At 47.7% G+C, this 24,414-nt stretch overlaps 1 protein-coding gene across 2 annotated transcripts in view; it reads left to right on the top strand.

Annotated features, from left to right (window-relative positions):
- Positions 1 to 23,814, top strand: part of LOC144783823 (uncharacterized) — a 982,913-nt gene extending 959,099 nt beyond the window's left edge. For both annotated transcript variants that reach the window (XR_013601608.1, XR_013601607.1), the window contains exon 39: positions 23,124 to 23,814. The gene's annotated coding sequence lies outside the window, so the exon portion shown is untranslated. The remainder of the gene's footprint in view (positions 1 to 23,123) is intronic.
- Positions 23,815 to 24,414: the final 600 nt, after the last annotated feature.

The raw sequence follows: 24,414 nt of genomic DNA, 5'->3' as shown, positions 1-24,414 counted from the left end.
CCTTTCTGTTGTTCACTGCAATCACAACACAACGTGACATACCCCAGCTCACTAACCCCATTACTAATATCTACCTGGAAATAATATGAAAGGTTGGGTAATCGTGGAAGATAAATCTCTTCAACCACGTCCAGGACTGGGACGACTGTGAACCACACTATTCTCACCTGTAACACAGAACACACAACAATCCTTACACGCGAGCCTAATAGAGGGCTAGAGGAATGCTGATGAATAGGATGGACAATGTACGTACCCCCCCTTTGTTAAAGTCTTAACTTCGAAAAGGAACATCAAGGAGGAACAGCGTAGGTGGAGATAACAACGAAAAAACCAAATAAATCCTGAGCGGGTTACTTCACCCGATACGTAATACAGGATTGCACAGTACCTCTTTGTCCAACTGAGCACCAGCAAGTTGAGCAGACACTCACCGATATCCACAGATCAGAAGGTAAACGGTTAAAGCAGTGCCCACCTATAGGATACTCAAGCCTGGGCAGCAAAACGCTGTGATCCCTTGACGAGTGATCGAATACCAAGCCTGGTACTTCTAAGTTACTGTGTAGCGTTATCATCCTTCGCACGAACCTTGGAATCAGGCTCACCAACGGAGGGCAAATGTTGCAATAGGAAATCAAGCCGCCAAGAAAACAAAGAATATCGTCCCCCGCAAGAGCCAAGGATAGCTCGTCCAACGGAGGGCAATGCAGGGCCAGGTAACCCCTAGCGCTCTTAGAAACAATCGTCCTCCGCATGAGTCAACCCGACTCGCCAACGGAGGACACGACAAGAGGCTTGACGGCAAACGTGCCGATAACAAGAAGCGCAATGTAAGCAGCAAGAAGCGCTGTCAGGAATCGGAGAACCGCATCCGCAATTCTCCTCCAAGTGACTCTGGTTCGAAGAATATCCGACACAGGGAACAGGAAGTGAGTCCCCTAAGTAACCTTCTTCCTCATAACGCAAAGGACTCTGGGAGATGTAGTTTTCATAGGGAGAACCAACACCATCCACATTGTTCGCTGCAGCGGCGCTCTGCCGGATATAACAGTACATCCCCCTCCTCACAAAGAGCGCCGCAAAGGCCCAGGACGCAAAGGAAACCGCTTATGATACAAGGACACCAAACGAGGAGCATGAATTCCAGACGCGGGTTCCCAAGTATTGTCCTCCGGGCCATAACCCTTCCAGGAGACCAGATAACGGAGGCCTCGACCCTGCCACTTCGAGTCCAGGATGGCATCCACTTCGTACTCAAATCCGTCCTGCACTGTCAAAGGCGGAGGGAGCCGTCGCACAGAGGAAAGAGACGGCTTCAGTAAAGACACATGGAACACCGGATGCACCTTCAGGTGTCTCGGGAGTCTCAGCCGCATCGCCACTGGATTAATACAACGCTCTATAGGGTAAGGGCCGATGTAGCGAGGGTTGAACACACTGTGTTTACGGAATCTGTGTTCCGAGTAGACAACCACACCATATCCCCTACTTGATACAGAGGTCCAGGACGGCGATGTTTGGCCTTATAGGCTGCCTTGGAAGCAATGAGATTGCCCTGAACCTTCGCCAAGGTATCTTTGATATGTAGGACCCTCTTCGCCGCCTCCGGTACCTTCTCCTCCTGAACAGAATGGAGAAACGGAAGGAAACGAGGATGGCGACCGTAAGTACAGTAAAAGGGAGATACCTGCGTAGCACTATGAGTAGCGCTGTTATATGCCACCTCTGCCAGCCACAAATAGTCCACCCAGTTATCTTTCCCCTGATTCACATAGCATCTCAAGAATTGTTTCAGGGTCTGATTGAGACGCTCCGTCTGTCCATCCGTCTGAGGGTGGAAACTGGTGGACAGCGCTGTCTTGATATGCAAAGAGGAACACCAGGACTTCCAGAATTGTGCGGTGAATTGGGAGCCCCTATCAGAGACAATGACAGCCGGCAACCCATGCAGACGAACGACGTGCACCATCAGCAGATGAGCCAATTTCCCAGCCGTAGGGACTTGAGGGCAGGCGATGAAATGTCCCATCTTAGTCAGGTAATCGATCACAACCAGGATCGCAGTACACCTCTGATCTCTAGGGAGGCCCACCACAAAATCCATCAATATGCGCTCCCACGGAACCTGAGGCGTGGGCAAAGGCTGCAGCAGCCCCGCAGGGCGACGATGATCCGCCTTGACGGTTACACAGACCACACACCTTGCCACCCATTCCGCGACGTCAGCCCTCAGAGACGGCCACCAACACCTTCGATTGATGTATTCCACTGTTTTCTCCACCCCCAGATGACCCGCACTAGGAGAACAATGACACCATCTGTACACCTGTTTCCGAAGCGAAACTGTAGGAACCAAAAGCCGCCCCTTATTCACTGGAAAGCCATCCAATATCTTCCATTCGTTGTGACTACGCAGCCAGGTCCTCCAATAGAAGGTGTTGACTCCCCTCCGAATCCCATCCAAAAAGGCATCAGGTTGTATAGCACACACACTCTTCGCTGGATCAATGATGGCTTTTTCCTCCCCAAGCTCAGGAGTACGGGAAGAGGATTGGCGAGTCAAGGCGTCAGCCTTCCTGTTGGCCGCCCCAGGCCTGTAGGTGATAGTAAAATGGAATTCGGAAAAGAAAAGCATCCACCGGAGCTGTCTGGGCGTCAGATGCCTAACTGCTGTCATGAACTGGAGGTTACGATGATCAGTATAGACAGTAACCAGATGCTTTGCCCCCATCAAGAAATGCCTCCATTCAGTGAATGCAACCTTTATCGCCAGAAGCTCCTTTTCTGCGATACAATAATTGCTCTCCGCCCCATTCAGCTTCCTAGACATGTATGCCACAGGATGCAACTGCCCAGTTTGTTCATGTCTCTGAGATAGCACTGCTCCCAAAGCAACACTAGAGGCATCCGCCTCCACGATGAAGGGCTTGTCAGGATTCGGATGAGCAAGCACTGGAGCAGATACAAAAGCCTCCTTCAAGGTTACAAAAGCATCATGGGCTACAGAGTCCCAAACAAAAGGATGAGCCTTTCGCAGCAGTCGAGTGATGGGAGCGACCACTCGAGAGAACTGATTGATGAAGCGCCTGTAAAAGTTGGCGAAGCCTATGAAGCATTGCACATCCTTCACGTTTCTAGGAACAGGCCACTCCTTGACCGCCTTAATCTTCCTTTCGGCCATTTCTTGTCCATGGGGGCTGAGCATGACTCCTAAGAATTCTACCGATGATACATGAAAGTCACACTTGCTCAACTTGCAGTACAGGCTTTGCTCCCGCAAAATGCTCAATACCTTTTGAACATGGTGTACATCGGCCTCCTCAGAATCAGAATAAATGAGAATGTCGTCTATGTAGACGATGACATAACGGTCCAGTATCTCACGCAACACATCATTCAAAAAGTATTGAAACGCCGCTGGGGCATTACAGAGACCAAACGGCATGACTAAATACTCGAAGAGCCCATACCTGGTATTAAAGGCGGTCTTCCACTCATCCCCTTTTCTCATCCTCACCAAATGATAAGCACCCTTCAGATCTAACTTGGTATAAATGGTGGCGGACTTAACCTGTTCCAATAACACACTGATCAGGGGAAGGGGATACCTATTCTTTGTAGTCACTGCGTTCAAGGCCCTGAAGTCAACACAGGCCCTCAACTCCCCATTGGCCTTCGGAATAAAAAAAAGTGAAGAGGCCGCCGGGGACATGGATGGGCGAATGAAGCCAAGCTTTAAAAGCTTATCCAGATATTCCCTCAAATGCACATTTTCGGGTTCGGTTAAAGCATACAAGCGTCCACAGGGAACCACCGCACCAGGGACCAGATCTATTTGGCAATCATACTGCCTATGTGGAGGGAGGGTCTCTGCTTGTATTTCATCGAAGACCCCTTCATATTCCTTGTACACTTCTGGTAACCTACCTCTTTTTCCGCGGCTGTAGCCACATAATCAATACAGGCTAACACCAAAGAAGGCCTTTCATTGCTTTCGTAACAGGTCTCCCTACAATACGAGGAGTTCAGCGTAATGGTGCCTGTAACCCAGTCTATTTCAGGATTGTGTTTTTTCAGCCATGGGATACCCAGAATGACGCCGTATTGCGGAGCATTAATTATGCTGAATTTGACCTTTTCTTTATGACCCCCAAACATCATGTCCATATCACCTGTCTGGTAACCCACGGGGCCTAAATCCAACTGTCTCCCATCCACTGCATATATAACTTCACGAGTCTCTCTGGGAATCAACCCGATCCCAGCTCTCTGTGCTTCTGACGAATCCATGAACATGCCCGTGGCACCTGAGTCAACCATGGCATGCACAGGGATCCAGCTAGACCGTACCAACAACAGTATTTCAATGAACAGGTGCTGAGCCCCTACTATATTCTTAAGCAGAGAAGGGATGTACTTCTGACTCCAAGGAACCCCTTCGTTCACCTCAGAGTCATCTAGTTTTCTGAAGGTTTTTCGGCTGCTGCAGAAATCCCCTTGGAACTGCGAAATCTAGACATCTTGGGCTTCACAGGGCATTCCCGCACGAAATGCCCCTTCTTCCCGCAATACAAACAAAGACCATGTTTGCGCCTTAGTTCCTTCTCCGAAGTGGAGAGAGCCGCCCTAACAGCCCCGATATCCATGGGTTCAGAGGCATGGGCAGTGTCCTTCTCTGCCGTTTTGGAAGGCCCGGATGAAGGGACTGTTCTTCCCTGAAGTTTAGGATCACCTTTACGTTCCCTTAATCTATGATCCAAGCGTAATACTAAGTTAATTAAATCCTCGCAAGTGGCTGGCTGGGGGTCTATTTGAGATATTATGTCCTTCATATCCTCTCGTAATCCTTGATGGAATAAAGAGGCTTGTTTGGCATCAGGCCACTTTGTTTCGGTAACTAGTCTCCTAAAGGAATTCAAATAGGTCAATACATCCTGATTTCCCTCTCGCAACTGTAACAACTCCCTATCTGCAGTATAGGAATCCGCCCTATTGTCAAATACCTTGAGGAACTCCTCTTTAAACGCTTCCCAATCGTGTATGACAGGGTCATCCCTTTGTATCAGTGGGACCGCCCATTGTGCGGCATCACCGGCCAAGTAAGAGATGAGGAAAGCCACCTTGGCCTGATTGGTAGGAAAGGACCGAGGTTTACAAGAAAAATGCAGCATCACCTGCGTGAGGAACACTTCTACCGAGCCTGCGTCCCCCTTAAAGCGTTCCGGATTAGCTAATGGAATAGTGGTAGGCATTTCCACTACCACCGGACTTGGTGGTGTGGTTCTGGAGGTCCCTGCATTAAATGGGTTCCTCTGGATGGCATCCACTCGGTTGCGGAGATCCGTTGTCTCCTGTCTAGAGGAGATCAGTTCTGACTGTACTAGCACAAGGGCTGCTAACACATCGTCTAGAGTAGCCATCTTTTTACATCCACTGATCAAGAGGACGTATAAACTTGGGTCGGATATTCTGTTATCCTCCAAGTCCTCGGGATCAGCGTGATGCAAAATAGGGGCCACCTCCTGATCTATCCAAACCTTGATGCTGTGATAGCCAAAGGTTAGGGAAGGATCAGGCAAGGGCAATAAAGCCCGCGGGGAAGGGAGGGAACTGCGGGGAAGGAGATCTGAAACGACAAACAAAAGAACGGTAAGTCAGTCCTTTCTGTTGTTCACTGCAATCACAACACAACGTGACATACCCCAGCTCACTAACCCCATTACTAATATCTACCTGGAAATAATATGAAAGGTTGGGTAATCGTGGAAGATAAATCTCTTCACCCACGTCCAGGACTGGGACGACTGTGAACCACACTATTCTCACCTGTAACACAGAACCCACAACAATCCTTACACACGATCCTAATAGAGGGCTAGAGGAATGCTGATGAATAGGATGGACAATGTACGTACCCCCCTTTGTTAAAGTCTTAACTTCGAAAAGGAACATCAAGGAGGAACAGCGTAGGTGGAGATAACAACGAAAAAACCAAATAAATCCTGAGCGGGTTACTTCACCCGATACGTAATACAGGTTTGCACAGTACCTCTTTGTCCAACTGAGCACCAGCAAGTTGAGCAGACACTCACCGATATCCACAGATCAGAAGGTAAACGGTTAAAGCAGTGCCCACCTATAGGATACTCAAGCCTGGGCAGCAAAATGCTGTGATCCCTTGACGAGTGATCGAATACCAAGCCTGGTACTTCTAAGTTACTGTGTAGCGTTATCGTCCTCCGCACGAGCCTTGGAATCAGGCTCACCAACGGAGGGCAAATGTTGCAATAGGAAATCAAGCCGCCAAGAAAACAAAGGAAAACAAACAATATCGTCCCCCGCAAGAACCAAGGATAACGGAGGGCAATGCAGGGCCAGGTAACCCCTAGCGCTCTTAGAAACAATCGTCCTCCGCATGAGTCAACCCGACTCGCCAACGGAGGACACAACAAGAGGCTTGACGGCAAACGTGCCGATAACAAGAAGCGCAATGTAAGCAGCAAGAAGCGCTGTCAGGAATTAGAGAACCGCACCCGCAATTCTCCTCCAAGGGACTGTGGTTCGAAGAATATCCGACACAGGGAACAGGAAGTGAGTCCCCTAAGTAACCTTCTTCGTCATAACGCAAAGGACTCTGGGAGACGTAGTTTTCATAGGGAGAACCAACACCATCCACATTGTTCGCTGCAGCGGCGCTCTGCCGGATATAACCGTTTCGTAGTATCCAGTCTTCTACACATGGAGCGGACTCAGTTTCAGTTTTGTCCTCGGTGCCACTCCAAGTACCCGTGCACCGACCTGCATAAAGTCTGCAACGTGTGCCTGTCAAAGGAGCACAAGGAAGAGGATTGTGATGCCTGTCGATGTTTTCCGGTCAAAAAAGACTTTGCAGGACTGTCGGGCTCAACGGAAGGACATGCAGAGGCAGAACATCGAAACACACCCTAGATATCTTCGGAGAAGATACCGAGCATGAGGAAATGGAGGTGTCGGCAGTGGAAGAGGAGGAGGCCTTCTCTATCCAAGAATTGGTTTCCGAACTGGAAATCGAGCTCAAGTCCGAAGACGTTCCAACAGGACAGGGTGCCGTGAATGACAAAGCCCCTTTGCCCCTCAAGATTTCTTACACCAAACATAAGGCTTCGGAGCCACCACTGCCTTCTGACCATGGTCGGCACCGAGACACTGCTTCCAACGCTCCGCCCTCTGCACCAAAACAGAGTCAAGTCTTCCAGCTCGGGACCGAGTTGAGAAAACTCCCATTGACACCGAAAACTTCGGCTCCAAATGAGAAAAAGGACAAATCTAGCTCTGCTCTGAAACTTTCAGCACCAAAAGCAAAAGATGCACATCAAAAGCCTCCGGAACCGATCCTAAGGTTATGCAAGAGAAGCTGGATCTCAAGCAGAAAAAGATCTACATTAATCAAGATACTAGACACATTAGCTAAACATGTTACACCTTCTAAAAGCAACATTCCTTCAGAGGATTTAAGTTACAGAATTCCTCTAAAGAAGAAGAAAGACATAGCTACAAGCCCTATTCATCCTGTTCATCAGACCCCTCCACCATCTTCACCACCACCAGGCTCAAACCCTTTATATATCACAATACAGGGGTCACTGCATACACAGCCTGATATTGATTACACAGGTGATGATAGTCCACCACCTATAGATCCATCGAACGATTAGAAAATTGATCCTCCGATGGATAGTGATCTTTACTTGTACTCTAAAAAGCCATCATCTGAAAGAGACACGTTAGTGATAGATTCCTTACCTTAGAATATTCCCCAGGCGTCAGACTCGATCCGGAAAGTTTTGCTTAGCAGTACCCCTGCGCGTCGGTAGGTGGCGTTGTGCGGCTCCGCGTCCGTCACTGGCGTCGTGAGCGCCAAGATGACGTCACGGAGACTACTTAGGCGCTAGCCATGCACGCTGACGTCAGTTCTTTCTTCTTTTTCCGCTCTGAAAGCGCAGATCCGGATTTAGCACGTACCTCAGTCATTTTTTGACTACTTTTTGAGACTTTTTGCCTCCCCCTCTTGTCTCCTGGTGCACGTAGAGATGCCCGGATTTAAGACTTGTGGGTTGTGCCGCCGTAACATGTTGTGGCGGACCCACACGATGTGTACCTCTACTGCCTGGAGACCGATCATGGCTCCAGGGACTGTCGAGACTGTCGAGCTATGGCCCCGAAGGCCTTGCGGGAGCGGCGCCGGAAGTTGCTGGTGGTCCGGCACTCCTCTCACCGCCGCTTCGGGTCTAGAGGCCGTTCACTGGACCGCTCGTGGGACCGGAGCCGTCGCTCCTCGGACGCTAAGTCTTCGCCTTCAGATTCCGGTAAATGATGCCATAAAAAGAAGTCGAAGAAGCGTGTTTGCTCTCTGACATCCCCCCATTGCTCCCTGGAGGCGGACGAGCGGTTCCTCTGGAGCCGGGGAGTCCCGCGGCCTTCCTGCTATACCCGGGTCCGTCGGCAACTCCCAAACAGATGAAAGAGTTTCTTGCTGCCATGGACCTCTTTTTTAGGCCCCAGGCTCCCGCCGGCGCGCCTTCGGGCCCCACGGTCCCGTGTCCAGATCCTGTGGGCCCAGCGGCTCCGTCACTGGCCCCAGCCCCGGCGCCACAGGATCCTCCGCTTCCGGCCCCGGCGCCACAAGGTACAGCGCCACTGGCTCCGGCCCCGGCGCCGCCCTTGGCTCCGCCTCAGGCGCCGTACTGGGTGCCATTTATCCCACCCCTGCCCCAACTCTCGGACTATTTAATTCCGACCTGGGATCCGCATTGGGATACGGCTCCAGCTCAGCCCGACCGGCCGTTTTCTGCGCCGTTCCCGACGCCGCTTGCCCCCTCTCCGGTCCTGCCACCCTCTACTCCGGAGCTGGACGAGGACTGGGACGGCTCCGAGGATCCCCTTGCCCGGCAGTGTGACTTCGAGCAGGATTGGGTAGACAACCTTCAAGATGCGGGCGAGCTTGATGTGTCTTCTAACCCGGGCTTTGCCTCTCCTCCGCCTACTATGGAGGAGGGCGCTTCTTATACCATGGTGCAGCGTCGTACTGCGGAGGCTCTCTATCTCGACCTCCCTACGGTGGCCTTAAGGCTTTCCGCGAAGTCCCCTGCCATGCCTGGTTTTCGTTTCTTTCATGGCCAGGGCAGGGGGCACCCAGGCACGCTCTTCCAGCAAGCCTGTGCAGAACCAGCCTCAGCGCGGCCGTGGATTCCGCAGGGGCGGGTTTGGTAACCAGTGTGCGGGTCAGTCCCCTTCCACCCCCGCTGCTTCCGCCTGTAAGCCTTCCTAATCCGAGCTTCAGGGAGCACCCCATGCCGGTGGGTGGCAGGATCCGCCACCACCTCCACCACTGGCGTGAAATTACATCAGACAAGTGGGTGCTGCAGATAATCAGCCAAGGTTACGCACTCCCTTTCTGTCCTCCCCTCTGGCCATACCACCTCGGTACCACTGCATGTCGGGGGATCATTTGACTTTTCTCTGTCAGGAAGTCTCAGCCCTCCTGGCCAAGGGGGCCATAGAGCACGTTCCCTGTCAGGAAGTGGGAAGTGGTTGTTATTCCCACTACTTTCTGGTTCCCAAGAAGGACAATGGGGGGCCTGCCCCCCATCTTGGACCTCCGGGACGTCAATCGCTTCCTTCTGAAGGAGAAGTTCAAGATGCTGATTCTGGTTCAGGCCCTGGCTGCCCTGAACCCTGGAGACTGGATGGTGGCGTTGGACTTGCAGGACGCATATTTTCACATCCCCGTCCTGCTGGCCCACATAGGCTACCTGCGGTTCACGGTAGGCCAGGAGCATTTTCAGTTTGCTGTGCTCCCCTTCGGCCTTACCAGTGCCCCTCGGGTGTTCACGAAGGTGATGGCGGTGGTCGCAGCTCATCTGCGCAGGTCAGGGGTGTCAGTCTTCCCCTACCTCGACTACTGGCTGTTGAATGCGGGCTCGCCCCAGGCAGTCGTCCCCCACCTCTAGACTACGGTGACCTCCTGCATATGCTGGGGTTCTCCATCAATGTGCCGAAGTCGCACATGAGTCCCTCTCAGAAGCTCCCCTTCATCGGAGCGGTTCTGGACTCAATGCTGTTTTCGGTTTATCCTCCCGAGCAGCGAGTCCGGCATATACAGGCTATGATTCCGCTCTTTCAGCCTCTATCCTGGGTTTCTGTCAGGCTGACCCTGCAGCTTCTGGGCCTGATGGCCTCCTGTATCCTGCTGGTGACGCATGCCAGATGGCATATGCGGGCTCTGCAGTGGGACCTGAAGTTCCAGTTGGCACAGCATCAGGTCAACCTGTCCGGATCTCGGAGGGCGCTGCACAACAGTTGCAGTGGTGGCTTAGCTCACAAATCGCGATTGGGTCAGTGGAAGATCCCTCTCCCTTCCCCAACCGGGCACACAGTGGTGACGGATGCGTCCCTCCTGGGATGGGGAGGCCACATGGGAGAGGCGGAGATCAGAGGCCTCTGGTCTCTGGCAGAGTCCCTGCTCCATATGAACCTTCTGAAGCTGCGGGCAATCTGACTTGCACTGAAGGCATTCCTTCCCTCTGTCCGGGGAAGTATGGTGCAGGTGTTAACGGAAAACACCACCGCCATGTGGTATTGCAACAAACAGAGCGGGGTGGGGTCGTGGACCCTATGTCAGGAGGCTTTGTGCCTCTGGACATGGCTGGAACATCAAGGCATTACCTTGGTGGTTCAACACCTATCAGGTTCTCTGAACGCCAGGGCGGACAAACTCGGCCGCCTGTGCATGGTGGATCACGAATGGCGTCTGCACTCGACCGTGGCGCAAGGTCTCTTTCTGCAGTGGGGAGAGCCTTGGTTAGATCTATTCGCCACCAAAGAGAACGCGCAGTGTCAGAAGTTCTACGCGTTGAAATTTCCAAGGCAGCACTCACTCGGAGACGCTTTTCGATGCGAGTGGAGTTGCGGTCTGTTGTATGCCTTTCCGCCTATTCCACTTCTGCCCAGAGTGCTGACGAAGATCAGGCGCGACCGGGTCCAAGTCATTCTTTTGACTCCGGACTGGGCTCGAAGAGTGTGGTATCCCGAGCTACTCAGTATGAGCATCGATCCCCCGATCCGTCTACCTCTTCGGGAGGATCTTCTGTCGCAGCATCAGGGGACGATACTCCACCCGAACTTGTCCAGCCTCCAACTTCATGCGTGGAGATTGAGTGGCAACAGTTGATGGCTTTCGACCTTCCTCCCGAAGTTTATAATGTCATTCTGGCAGCCAGGCGTCCCTCCACTAAAACGGTATACGCCTGCCGATGGAACAAATTTGTCGCATGGTGCACAGCAAAGGCTGTGGATCCCCTTTAGGTGCCTCTTTCTGAGGTTCTTCTGTTTCTCCTATCTTTGGCCCAGCAGGGATCTGCTCTGGGCACTATCAAAGGCTATCTTTCTGCCATTTCCGCCTTCCTGAGGCTTCCTGATCAGCCTTCTCATTTTAAGTCTCTGGTTGTTAACCGCTTTCTCAAAGGCATTACACACACGTTTCCTCCTGTGCCTTTCATAATGCCTCAATGAGACTAAAATCTTGTCTTGACTTTTCGGATGTATGCTCCCTTTGAGCCTCTTCATAACTGTCCTTTACGTCTTCTTACTCTAAAGACGGATTTCCTGGTAGCTATCACCTCTGCCAGAAGAGTGAGTGAGCTCCAGGCTCTTTCTTCTAAACCTCCTTTCCTTTCTGTTCATCCGGACAAGGTGGTTTTAAGGACCCGTCCTTCTTTTTTTGCCAAAGGTTGTCACGCCCTTCCACATCGGGCAGACCATCACTTTGCCTACCTTCTTTCCGCCTCCGCATCCTCCCGGGAGGAGGAGAGGTTCCACCGTCTGGACCCAAAACGTGTGCTTGCTTTCTATCTGCAGCGTACACAACAGTTCCGGGTGGATGATCAGCTCTTTGTTGGCTACGTGGGCGCCAAAAAAGGTTGGGCTGTGCACAAACGGACTATTTCCCGGTGGGTCGTTCTGTGCATCAAAGCATGTTACTCCTTGGCCAAGATGGAGCCTTCTGTGGGGCTGCGTGCCCATTCGACCAGGACGACTGCAGCCACTACTGCCTTGGGACGCGGCGTTCCCTTGCAGGACATTTGTCAGGCAGCTACGAGGGCCTCGCTGCACACGTTCACAAAGCACTACTGCCTTGACAGTCAAGTCCGGAGAGACAGCTTCTTTGGCCGTTCTGTTCTCCGTGACTTCCTGGTGTAATTTTGTTTGTAGACCCACCACCGGGATTGGTTTTGCTGGGGTATCTATTCTAAGGTAAGGAATCTATCACTAAAGTGTCTCTTTCAGATGCACAAGTTACTACTTGTGTAACTATATATCTGTAAGAGACATTAGTTAGTGATAGATACCTTACTGCCCCACACATCCTCCCCATTCTGCGAACTGATTACTAGGTTTAAGGTCATCCCCTTTTAGGGCCCTAGTTTTATGCACCAATGGTCAGGTATCTTGCATAGCTGTGCGTTTCGGCGCGGAAAGTCATGTACAGAACTGATGTCAGCACGCATGGGTGGCGCCTAAGTAGTCTCCGTGACGTCATCTCGGCGCTCACGACGCCAGTGACGGGCGCAGAGCCGCATGACGCCACCTACCGACGTGCAGGGGTACTGCTAAGCAAAACTTTCTTTATCCAGTCTGATGCCTGGGGAATATTCTAAGGTAAGGAATCTATCACTAACTAATGTCTCTTACAGATATATCCTTAAACAAGTTGTAACTTGTGCATCTCTTCATGACAACTCAACATATCAAGAGTTAATTTCCAGAGCAGCATCATACCATGGAGTCACACTTCATAAGGAATCCTTAGAGGAAGATTTTTTATTTGAGACCATAGGAACATCACATAGGATAACACAATCTTTACCTATGTTAAAGGGCATGATGCGTCATGCTGATGTGATTTTTAAAGACCCTGTACGGGCTCATATTCTAACACCTAGAGTTGAAAAATACAAACCTCCCCCAACTGATCCGATTTTTATTAGAGGACAGTTGACTTTGAATTCCCTAGTTGTGTCAAATGCTTGGAATAGGGCAAATTCCCAAACTAATAACAGATGCACCATCTCCAGACAAGGAGTCTAAGTTAATAGATGCATCAGGGAAACAGGACGCTGCACAATCCATCAACCGTTGGCGTATAGCTAATACACAAGGCCTGTTAGCTAGATAGGATAGATCCCACTGGGATGAAATGGAACAGTTACTTCAATATCTCCCAAACGAACCCAAGAAAAAAGGACAAGAATTGGTGCAGTAGTGAAACTGATATCTAATTAATCTATCAGATATGCACTAGATGCTGCTTATACCGCAGCAAGATGTATTAATACCAGCATTCTTCTTAGAAGGCATGCATGGCTTAGAATCTCTGGCTTTTAACCAGAGGTTCAACAAACCATTCTTAATACCCACTTTGATGAACAGAATCTTTTTGGAACTCAAGTAGATGAGTCACTTGAGATAATGAAAAAAGGCACAGAAGTGGCAAAATCAATGGGAGCCCTTCAGTCACCATCCAATAGAGGCTCCTTTCACCGCTCATTTTACAGAGGAGGATCTAAAAGTAATTCCCCGGATCCAATTGTGTCATCATACAAGTCAAACACACAACCCTTGCCATCAAGAGGATTTTGTAAAGGTGGTAATAGAGTAAACAATTTCAAGGGCAGAGGAAAAGGTACACCACCGCGTACCTCTCCATTTCCAAACAATAGTGACTTGCTCACAATTCCCCCCGACCATTTACACCTGTTGGGGAAGATCACAACATTGCTTTCCCATTCGGCAATCAGTAACATCGGACAAATGGGTATTAGACATTATCCAACATATTTACTGCCATGAACTTACCAGAAATCCACCCGATATTCCACCTCGTGCTCACAGAATCTTGCTACAACATCAATAGCTCATCAAGCAAGAAGTACAAGCTCTCCTAACAAAAGGAGCTATAGAACCAGTTCCTTTACAACAACAAGGATCAGGAGTTTACTCACTTTATTTCCTAATTCCCAAGAAAGATGGGTCCCTAAGACCAATCTTAGATCTCAGACCGTTAAACCTATACATACTGTAAGAACACTTCTATATGCAGGGCTTGAAAAATCCACTCGCCTTGTCGAGCAAGATTTATTAGGGACTACTCACCCTTTCTGGAGAGTTGAAAACTCTCTGACTTCAGGGAAGACAAACTTGTATGTGAAAACAGAGCACATGTGATAAGATAACAAGATTTAAAGGCATCTTTATTGCTCACAAAGTGAAAGAGCAATAAAAATGCCATTCAATATCGTTATCTTGTCACATTTACTGGCTTTCAGAGACAGAGGTCAGAAGTCAGCTTGTTATTACCTTTATTTTTTTTCTGTGACTTAAGTTAGAGGATTATGTAAAGTGAACTGTGTGACAATTGAACTGTACAGAGCTTGTTAAATTAAAGGCTGTACGATGTCAAGCTTTTTAATAACACAACACTTACTTAGCTAAGTGAACTGTACAAACATTTCAAATACATTTCACTAGTTATGAAGACCCGTTTTTTGTAATTCTGTGGTGAAAGATTTTTTTTTTATTGGATCAAAATAACTTAGGACACTTTACTTGGTGATGTGCCAATTTTAAATATTTTTGCTGAAACCCAATTTCCAAGAATTGTTTATACGCTATTATCAGTAAAACTACATGTTAGTGGGAACGTTCTGTCGTCATTTCAATGGAAAATATGCTATCTGTAAATGACAATGCACTTCCACATCATGCTTTGATAATATATTTATGAAAAGTGAGTTTTTAAACATGTACTGGGAATTATTACTGCTCCTGCCCAGATGACAATGCTATTAGTGAACTAAGAGACAAGTTAGGAAGCATGTGTACCCTATATATGGGCTTGATTCTTGTTATACATGGAGCAAACATTTAGTCTAGTTAATTAAAAGTTTTTTGTACAGCAAAAATAGTAAACTTGCATATTGGAAGGTGCTCTCTTATGTGATAATGAAGGATGAGGCGGCTCCATTAGACCAAAATATTTGCCTAGGATCACACAATTTGAGACCAGTTCACGAGTCAAGTACATTATATTTAGGTCGAGTAGAATATTAAATTTACTAGAGCTGCAGGTCTAGTAAACTTTTTATGATTTTTCGAGCCCTGCTATATGGTTACCCGTCAAAAAGTGCTTCCACTTCTACAATGAGGCGACTATGTCCATAATAGACTTAAAGGACGCATACTTCCATATTCCTACCCACCCAGCACATTGCAGATATCCAAGATTTGTGACAGCAGGAAATCACTATCAATTCACAACAAAAGTGCTTACAACACACTCAAAATACCATAAACCTTCTCCTTCAACTAGGATTTACAGTCAGTGCACAAAAGTCCCATCTTCAACCCTCACAACTGCAAACATATTTGGGGGCAATGCAAAACAATCACACAGCTCTAGCCACTCACAATGCAGTCAGAATTAAGAAATGTCAAACTTTATTACTACAGATTCGAAACTACCAATACCTAACAGTCAAAACTTTAATGCAACTTTTAAGAATGATGGCAGCATGCATTGCAATAGTACTTCACGCAAGAATACACATGCGTCCTCTACAGGAATGCGTAGCACGTCAGTGGAATCAATCACAGGGTCAATTAACAGATATAATGTTGGTAGACAACCACACTCATCAATCTCTGCAATGGTGGAATACACAAAAAAGGCGGCCCTTTATCGACCCAATTCCACAAGTCGTACTAACAACAGATGCATCTCTCAGAGGGTAGGATGCCCATCTCCACCATCTCACAATTCAAGGTTTATGGGACACCAAGCAAAAGAGTCTCCACAATTACTTTGAGCTTCTAGCTGTTTATTTATCACTAAAAGCCTTTCAGCCTCACCTCATAGGGAAAGTTGTCCTAGTCCACACTTACAATGTGACAGCTATGTACTATGAACAATAAAATGAGGGGACACATTCTCTACAATTGTCACTCCTCTTTCAGACCATTTGGCGATATATCACAAAATTAATCTCCTGACAGAACACCTTCCAGGCATACAAAACCAGTTTGCCGACCTCCTCAGCAGACTGCAGCAACAAGTCCATAAATGGAAACTTTATTGCCAAGTTCTCCTTCCATACTTCCAAAAAGTCGCCCCCAGATTCCAACACCATCTATTCAAAGGCAATATCCTATGGATGAATTGGTCGGGGATATTTGTTTACACTTTTCCACTTCTCCCTCTCCTTCCATTTCTAGCTCGGAAACGAAGCCAGACATCACTCAGACTAATTCCAATGGCTCCCACATGGCCTCTTCAACCGTGGTTCACCACACTTTTAGAGCTTTGAGTGGTGCCACACCAAAAGTTACACCTCACTTCTAACCTTCTCACACAGAACCATGGAGAAATCAGAATCCAAACCTCAAGGAGCTCAACCTAGCGATATTGGCTCTTGAAATCATAGAGTTTGGATACCTAAACCTACCACCAGATTGTATCACAATTCTTAATGAAGCAAGAAAACCTACCACTAGAGCGTGTTACGCAGCTAAGTGGAAAAGTTTTGTTATATACTGTAATAATAACACAATTGATCCGCTAGATGCATCTATACAAAATATTGTTTATCTTTTGCATTTACAGCGAGTTGGCTTATGCTACACATCGATTCGACTATGCCTTACTGCAGTAGCTGCATATCTGCAGAACAGACAACATTTATCATTATTTAAAGTTCCAGTAATTAAAGCTTTTATGGAAGATCTTAAAAGAATATTTCCACCCAGGGTACCACCTGCACCTGCCTGGAACCTTAACATTGTCCTCACAAGGCTTATGGGTTCACCTTTTGAGCCATTACACAATTGTCCATTACAACTTCTATCATGGAAGATTGCCTTTCTAATTGTTATCACTTCATTGAGATGTGTTGGTGAGTTACAGGCATTAACCTTAGAAGAACCCTTCTTTCAACTTTGTAAAGTGGTTCATCGTACAAACCCTAAATTCCTTCCAAAAGTAGTTTCTGCTTTTCATATTAACCAGCCAGTTGAACCACCTGTGTTTTTCCCTCAACCTGATTCAGTGGCAGTAAGAGCGTTACACACATTGGATGTTAAAAGAGCACTATTATAATATATTGATAAAGCAAAAGGTCTTTGGAAAACAACTCTTTGTTGCATTTGCTCCACCTCATAAAGGAAATCCTATCTCAAAATCTGGTATTTCAAGATAGATTGTTAAATGTATTTAAACATGTTACATTAAAGCTTAAAGAACTTTAACTATACCTCCTAGAGGAGATTCTACTTGCAAAATAGGGGCATCTATGGCCTTTTTAGGCAACATTCCCATATCTGACATATGTAAGGCAGCTACATGGTCTTTGCCACACACTTTTACAAAACATTATTGTGTGGATGCATCAGCACGTCCACAAGCTAATGTAGGACAAACAGTGCTACAAACACTTTTTCAAACAGCTGCAACACCCACTAGTTTGCCACCGCAATGGGAGAATACTGCTATACAATCTATGTAAAGCATACGTATCTACAGCACACATGCCTCAAACGGATTATGTTACTTATCCTGTAAGCATCTGTTCTTGGCATGTAGAGCTGTAGATTCACATGTGCCCTCCCACCACCCCGTACACATGTGGTTGTTGCAGTTCTTATTATTCACATTGCATACGCATGGACATCTCTGTACTACACTTACTCCATTCTCACCCTCTTGCGGGAAAACAATCTTAACAATGGAGTTGCTGCCCATGCGCACTATCACTGAAAGGAGGGTGCACCTTACCTCGTGACTGGAAAAGACTTCTTCGAAGGAAAACAAGGATCCAACACCAGATGGCAGGAGTATGCAAAGCATGTGAATCTACAGCTCTACATGCCAAGAACAGATGCTTACAGGGTAAGTAACATAATCCATTCTCTCCAGCCAGTCTCGCTCTCTGCTCAGTGAATGCTTGTTGCCTCCTGGGACGCTATTCACATGTGCTGTGGACATGGTCCGCAACATCTTGCCAACAATCCCTGCACAGGGATGGACACTACTGACTGCTTGAGCAAGGCAGTTGGTACCAGCGGAATGCATCGCCAAACCATGTGACTGAGATCCACAGGCTTCTGTAGTGATGTGCAGGCATCACTGATGGACATGCCATTAGATGTCATCTGCATCTTCAGAGACAAGGCAGACTGGCCCTGGAATGCTTCAAAGAGAGCAGGGCCTCTCTGCGCGAGTGTGGCATTATCCCCAGCAGTTTAACCCCTTTCGAGACTTTGGTAGATGCCTAGTACAATGACAACATAAAAGTTCACCTCCGCCACAACAGATTGCACCAGAAGTTGCGGGGTCAGGGATCCGGGGGATCCAGCAGACAATGTCTAGGCCCTCAGGGGCAACACACTGCTCAGTCCCCCGCCCCATCCACCACCAAACTACTTCAGCTTACCTTGATGGGACATGGCCATCCCATTGGAGGCAGGATAAGGTATTACCTCCACGGGTGGCAGAGAATCACATCTGAGACGTGGGGGCTTCAAATCGTTTAGCAAGGATAGGCACTACCATTCCTTTCAAGTCTATCGCATATACCGCCTACATCAGAGCAGCTGTCAGAGGACCGCATATCACTCTTACAGAAGGACGTCCAGGCTCTTTTTGACAAAAGTCATCAAAAGGTCTGGTATCAGAAATAGGGACTGGGTATTACTCCCATTATTTCATGGTGCCGAAGGACAGAGGCCATCATGCTTATAGTTCTATTGGCCCTGGATCCAGGTGACTGGGTGGTAGAGTTAGACTTGCAGGATGCCTATTTCCACAACCCTGCCTTGCAGTCCCACAGGCATTACCTGCAGTTCAAGGTGGAACAAAACCATTTTCGGTGTTCTGTTCTTCCCTTTAGCCTCTCCAGCGCCACTTGAGTGATCACAAAAGTGATGGCGGTGGTCACAGCACATTTTTCGGAGGCTGGGAATACGAGTCTTACCATACAACAGTGACTAGCTGCTGAAGGCGTGCTCACCACAATCAAGTCATAGACCACTTCCTGTTGGTGAACCTTCCCACATGTTTGGGGTTCTCGATCAGTGTGCTGAAGTCACACCTGGGTCCTTCCCAGAGGTTTCTGTTTATTGGAGCTGTACTGATTTGGTGCTTTTTCAAGCCTTTCCACTAGCTCAACAAGTCCATAATATTAAAGTTATGATCCTAATGCTTCAACCTCTATCATGGGTCTTGGTGAGAGTGGCTCTCAGGCTTCTTGGCCTTCTCGCCTCCGGTCCCACATGCCAGATGACATAGGTGGGATCTGAAGTTTCAGTGGGCTCAGCACCAGAAAAGCGTTTTGGATTCCGTCCAGGTTATGAAGGAAACAGCAAAAGATTCTCAGCAGCAGCTGCTCCACTGTAAATGGACCAGTGGCAGACCCATCACCCTTCCCTATCCCGAATTTACAGTCGTGACAGATGCATTGTTGCAGGATTGAGGAGGCTATCGGGGAGAGGTGAAGATCAAAGGACTCTGGTCCCCGGCACAGATTCACCTCCGTTTCATTCTTTTTGGTGTTCCGGGCGATTTGTTTGGAACTAAAGGCCTTCCTCCCATCCATGAAGGAGAGGCACGTCCAGATTCTCACCAGTGCCATGTGATATTGCAATAAACAGGTCGGAGTGGGGTCCTGGGTCTTGTTACAGGAAGATCTGGGACTGGCTGACTCACCAGGTCATTTCCCGGGTAACCAACTACATGGCAGGATCTTGGAAAACCAGGGCAGATGAACGCAGCTTGCATTACCTAGCGGATCACAAATGGCAGTTACACTCAGGGGTGGTGCAGGGTGTCTTACAGCAATGGGAAGAATTCTGGCTCAATCTTTTTGCCATCTCTAAGAATGTGGGATGTCCCAAGCTTTTGTGCACCGTTGTTCTCAAGGCAACTCTCCCTCAGGGACGCTTTTCACCTCGAGTGGAGCTCAGGGCTCCTGCCAGAAGTTTTGAAGAAAAATAAAGAATGACTGGGCCCAAGTCTTCTTAGTGGTTCTAGATTGAGCTAGGAGGGTGTGGGCCCCCAGAACGTCTGGCCATGAGCATGTGTCCCCTAATCAGGCTACCACTTCAGGAGGATCCTCTGTCACAGCAGTAGAGCACAGCCCTACACCCAGGCCTGCATTACCTACACCTCCAAGCATGGAGACTGAACAGTGACAGCTGACTGCTTTTGACTTCTCTCTCCCGAGGTAGTAGAGGTTATTGTAGCAGTCAGACGTCCAACCGCAAAAAGCAATTATGCTGGACGTTGGGAGAAGTTTGTTGCTTGGTATACCTCTAGGTAGAAAGAGCCATTGCAAGCCAAATTGTTGGATGTGTTGCTGTTTGCGGTATATTTGGCCCAGCAAGGCCTTGCTGTGGCCAGGGAAACAGCCATCATTGTTTAAATCAGAGCTTGTGGTGTGTTTTCTGTTAGGATTACTCCACGTCTACACCCAGATATTTTATGATGCCACAGTGGGACTTTAATTTGGTTCTCAAATACTCAATATGCCCACCCATTTGAGTCTGTGCATAGCTGTCCTCTGCGTCTTGCAACTCTGAAAACAGTCCCTCATAGCAATAGCATTAGCTCACTGCATGAGTTCGTTGCAAACACTGTCTGTCCAGCCACCATATACAAACTTGTTTTCTGTGCATACAGGTGCTACTGTCAGATTTCCTCCACAGGATCCAGCTGTTGATCAATGGCTCCACCTCCAAATGTCACCAACACCCTGATAGTATTTACAAGGTGTTCGAGCCATTAGGTGAGGGAAAAAATAATAAACTAAAACAAAAAACGGGAAGGAAAGGAAGGGGTCAGCATGGATGGGAAATCTGTTTAAAGAAAAAGAACCAGACCATGCAATAACGTAACAATCTTCACGCTCCAATACTGCCCTTGTATTTCCACTGAGCAGCAAGGAGTGAAAAGAATAATAAGGGAGTCTGGTAATTAGGAAGGCAAGATATCAAAAAGAATACATCCAAGTGTTTAGAATGGTGAGCTCAGGACATGGTAATGTGTAGGAGGCAAGAACCACAACACTCCGCTCCTCTATGTCTAGATAATGATCCTCCTTATCAGACAATGAATAGGGCTCTGACCATACAGGAAGCGACAGTAACGTGTAGTTGCGACCACTACCGCGCTCTGCTCCCTCAATCCAAAATACACTTATCTCTAGTAAAAACGGCAGCGCGTAGTTCCAATCACTACCGCGCTCCGCTTTGTAGTTAATTATAATCCAAAATCGAGTCTATGGAAAACACGGTAACGCGTAGCAAACATACCACAGCGCTCCGCTTTTTGCCCTGACTCGTTAACAGTGTTCCAAAAGTCCATAAGGCAGCAGAATAACACTCACTTGCCAAAACCCCAAAAAGCAACGAAAACGATTAAAGAACTGACAAGCCTTTTCTTCCTTCAGATCGGCTAATCAGTTAAGCAGACCCACAGGCTTCCGCTGCCACCTGCAGGCAGGATCCGTGAATGCAATAATCATGCAGCTATCGGGAGACAGTCCCGCAACTGCAGTATAGTATTTAGTTGATACAGCGTGAGACCGAAGATTCTCCTACCTCGAGGGGATGCATTCGGCAGGGTCACGACCTCAATGGGAATCACAGGACAAGACGTGCAGAGCAGCCGCTCCCACGTCCGAAGAACTGGAACCAGAATAACACGCACCAGGAAGGAAGTTCTGTGTCCTAAAGTAACTTCCTGGTGCGCCACAAAGGATCCTGGGCAACGTAGTTTACAGCGTTTCTAGCGTGATGCAGGCGCGGCTGGGACCGATCCTGACAGCTACAGAGTAGCGCGGCATTCCAGCCCAAGGAAGCGTTCAGCATTCTCTTGTTTCACCTCATCCCTCGAAGAAGGAACAGAGGCTCCATCATTTGGATCCCAAAAGAGCTTTGAGCTTTTACATAATTCACACGACAGACCATCAGTTGGACAGTCAGAGCTTAGATTTACAATAGCAGAGATGGGTATGGTAGTACGGAAAATAATTATTTCAAGTTAAACTTCAGAATCAAAATTTGCTAGGCACTGGCCAAATAATAGCCCCCGGAAGGCTTGAGGGTTCATTCCACCAGGGCCACTATTGCTACTGCAGTGTTGGCATGCGGAGTGCCTGTCCTAGAGGTCTGTCAGGTTGCAATGTGGACGTCATGGTCATGAAGCATTACTGCCTTTATAGCCAGGTCCATTGGGAGGGGCATTTTGCCCATTTAGTCCTGCAGGACTTTTTGGTCTGAGCCATTCCACAGACCCACCACTTTCGGAGATACAGCTCTGGTATCTACTCACAAGGTCAAGGAGCTGTGGTTAGAGGTATCTTTCAAAAGACAACTTACATTCAGTAACACTCTTTTTGGGGATAATCTAACCACAGATCCCTAACCGACTGCCCCACCTGCCCCTTCTGTATCTTTGGAATGGACTCATTTTTTCCATCTTCAAAAGGTCCCAATTTTGAGATCTGCAAAATATAAAGCCTGATCAACCAATGTCTCTGCATCCAATGGCGCAGACAGAATGCAGAAAGAAACTTAAGTCAGCGCGCAGGGATTGTGATTATATATGGCTCCGTAGTCACTTTCGGGATGTCGATGCAAAGCTGCATTATGCCACCTACAGGTGCACAAGGGAATTGCTGGAGAAAAATTCTCCGGATCCAGTCTGCTGCCTAGGGGTATTCACAAGGTGAGGAATCTGGGGCTAGATAAAGTATCTACTAGAAAAGACCATTACTAAAAATAAGTAACTTATTCTTCATGCCATTTCTGAGGACAGCTACATGTTGGGAAGTTCTGGCGGAATTTTGCACTCCATTGTATGTCCACCCCCCATGGGATTCTAGATTTTCAGATGTACCTAAGGAATCATGTGGTGTCATCAGAAATGCTGCACACATAGCCTGTACTCCCCAAGGATCCTGCACTGCTAGGCATCCCAGACTGCCTATGGTTGGTGGAACTGAGTGGTAACCTGATTGCTTTTTCTCTTGCAGGTGATGACCCATGATTCTTCAGTGCCAGCACTCATCTTCCCCGTATGACTTCCAGCTCCCAACAACACAACTACCTGCTTTGCCTCAAAAGCTGTAGGCACTGACCTGATGATGATGTTACTATACCCAAGCCAAGGAACTGTACCAGCCTGTCTCCCTGGTGCATCTTGCATCACAGACATGCCTTTGCCTTTTTCAGTAAAAAACAAAAACACGAACATGGGAGTATATAATAAGAACCAATAACTTATTTACCTGTAATACTAGTTTTGCAGCTTGGTACATGGTATAGATTTCTGTGGTTTGCACATTCCTGCCATCTGATAGTTATTTGAATTGTTCTTAACAGTTTTGAAAAACAGACTCTAAATTCTACTCACTCGAACACGGATAACAGGGCTTTGAATTCTAGGCCAGGGGTCTGCGTACACATTTTTAAGCAGTTAGCCAATAAGTCGTATGGCTCCTGTTCCTATTGTACATATCATGTATAGATTTGGAATATATTATTTATAATATGTGTGAAAGCGAAGAGGCCAATTTTGTCCTATTTTTCAGTAGTGATGTTATAGATTATATACATATATTTTTGTTTAAAATAAATATATATTGTTCCTTGCTGACCTCAAATGTAAACAAGATTTTAAAAAAAGACTTACAACTCTTGGGATGTAATAAAGTTATAAGCAAACCCTTTTCTACTACATTTTTTTCACACAGAAAGAAAGAATTGCTTATATGGTCAACCTCCGCACCATCCATGTACTGGAATTCTGGCTGAGCAAAGGCAATATGAGAGGCTCATGTGGTTTGGCTAAGGGTTACTTGCTTCAGTACAAAACAATGTGACTGGTTTGCCAAATTAACCTGACATCTTAGAAGAAGTAGATGTGAACATTAGGCTTAATACTACTGAAAAGGTAACCATAATAGTACAGAAACAAACAATGACAGTGCCAATATGTCTGACTTTAATGTGCTGCACCCAGAAAAGCATGCAGCTGACAGCATTCACAATGGCATATGTCTCACCCTGCACCTACCATGCAGTCACACGTGCCATATCCTGCACTTTTACACCATACAGTATATACACCCATCGCTCACTCTGCACCCCATCCTTTTATACCAAACAATACACACACACAGCTTACCCACCTCACCATGCACTCAGACACCACTTATGCTGAATGACCACCTAGTACACTCACACACTGCTCACCCTGCACTCACACCACAAACCGTCTTCACACAAAGCTCACCCTCAACTCACCCACCTGCCCCCATACCG

Source organism: Lissotriton helveticus, chromosome 10 (genome assembly GCF_964261635.1).
Source record: "Lissotriton helveticus chromosome 10, aLisHel1.1, whole genome shotgun sequence".
Classification (NCBI taxonomy): domain Eukaryota; kingdom Metazoa; phylum Chordata; class Amphibia; order Caudata; family Salamandridae; genus Lissotriton; species Lissotriton helveticus.
Note: the sequence above shows the minus strand (reverse complement) of the source record. Positions and strands in the feature narration are given on the sequence as shown.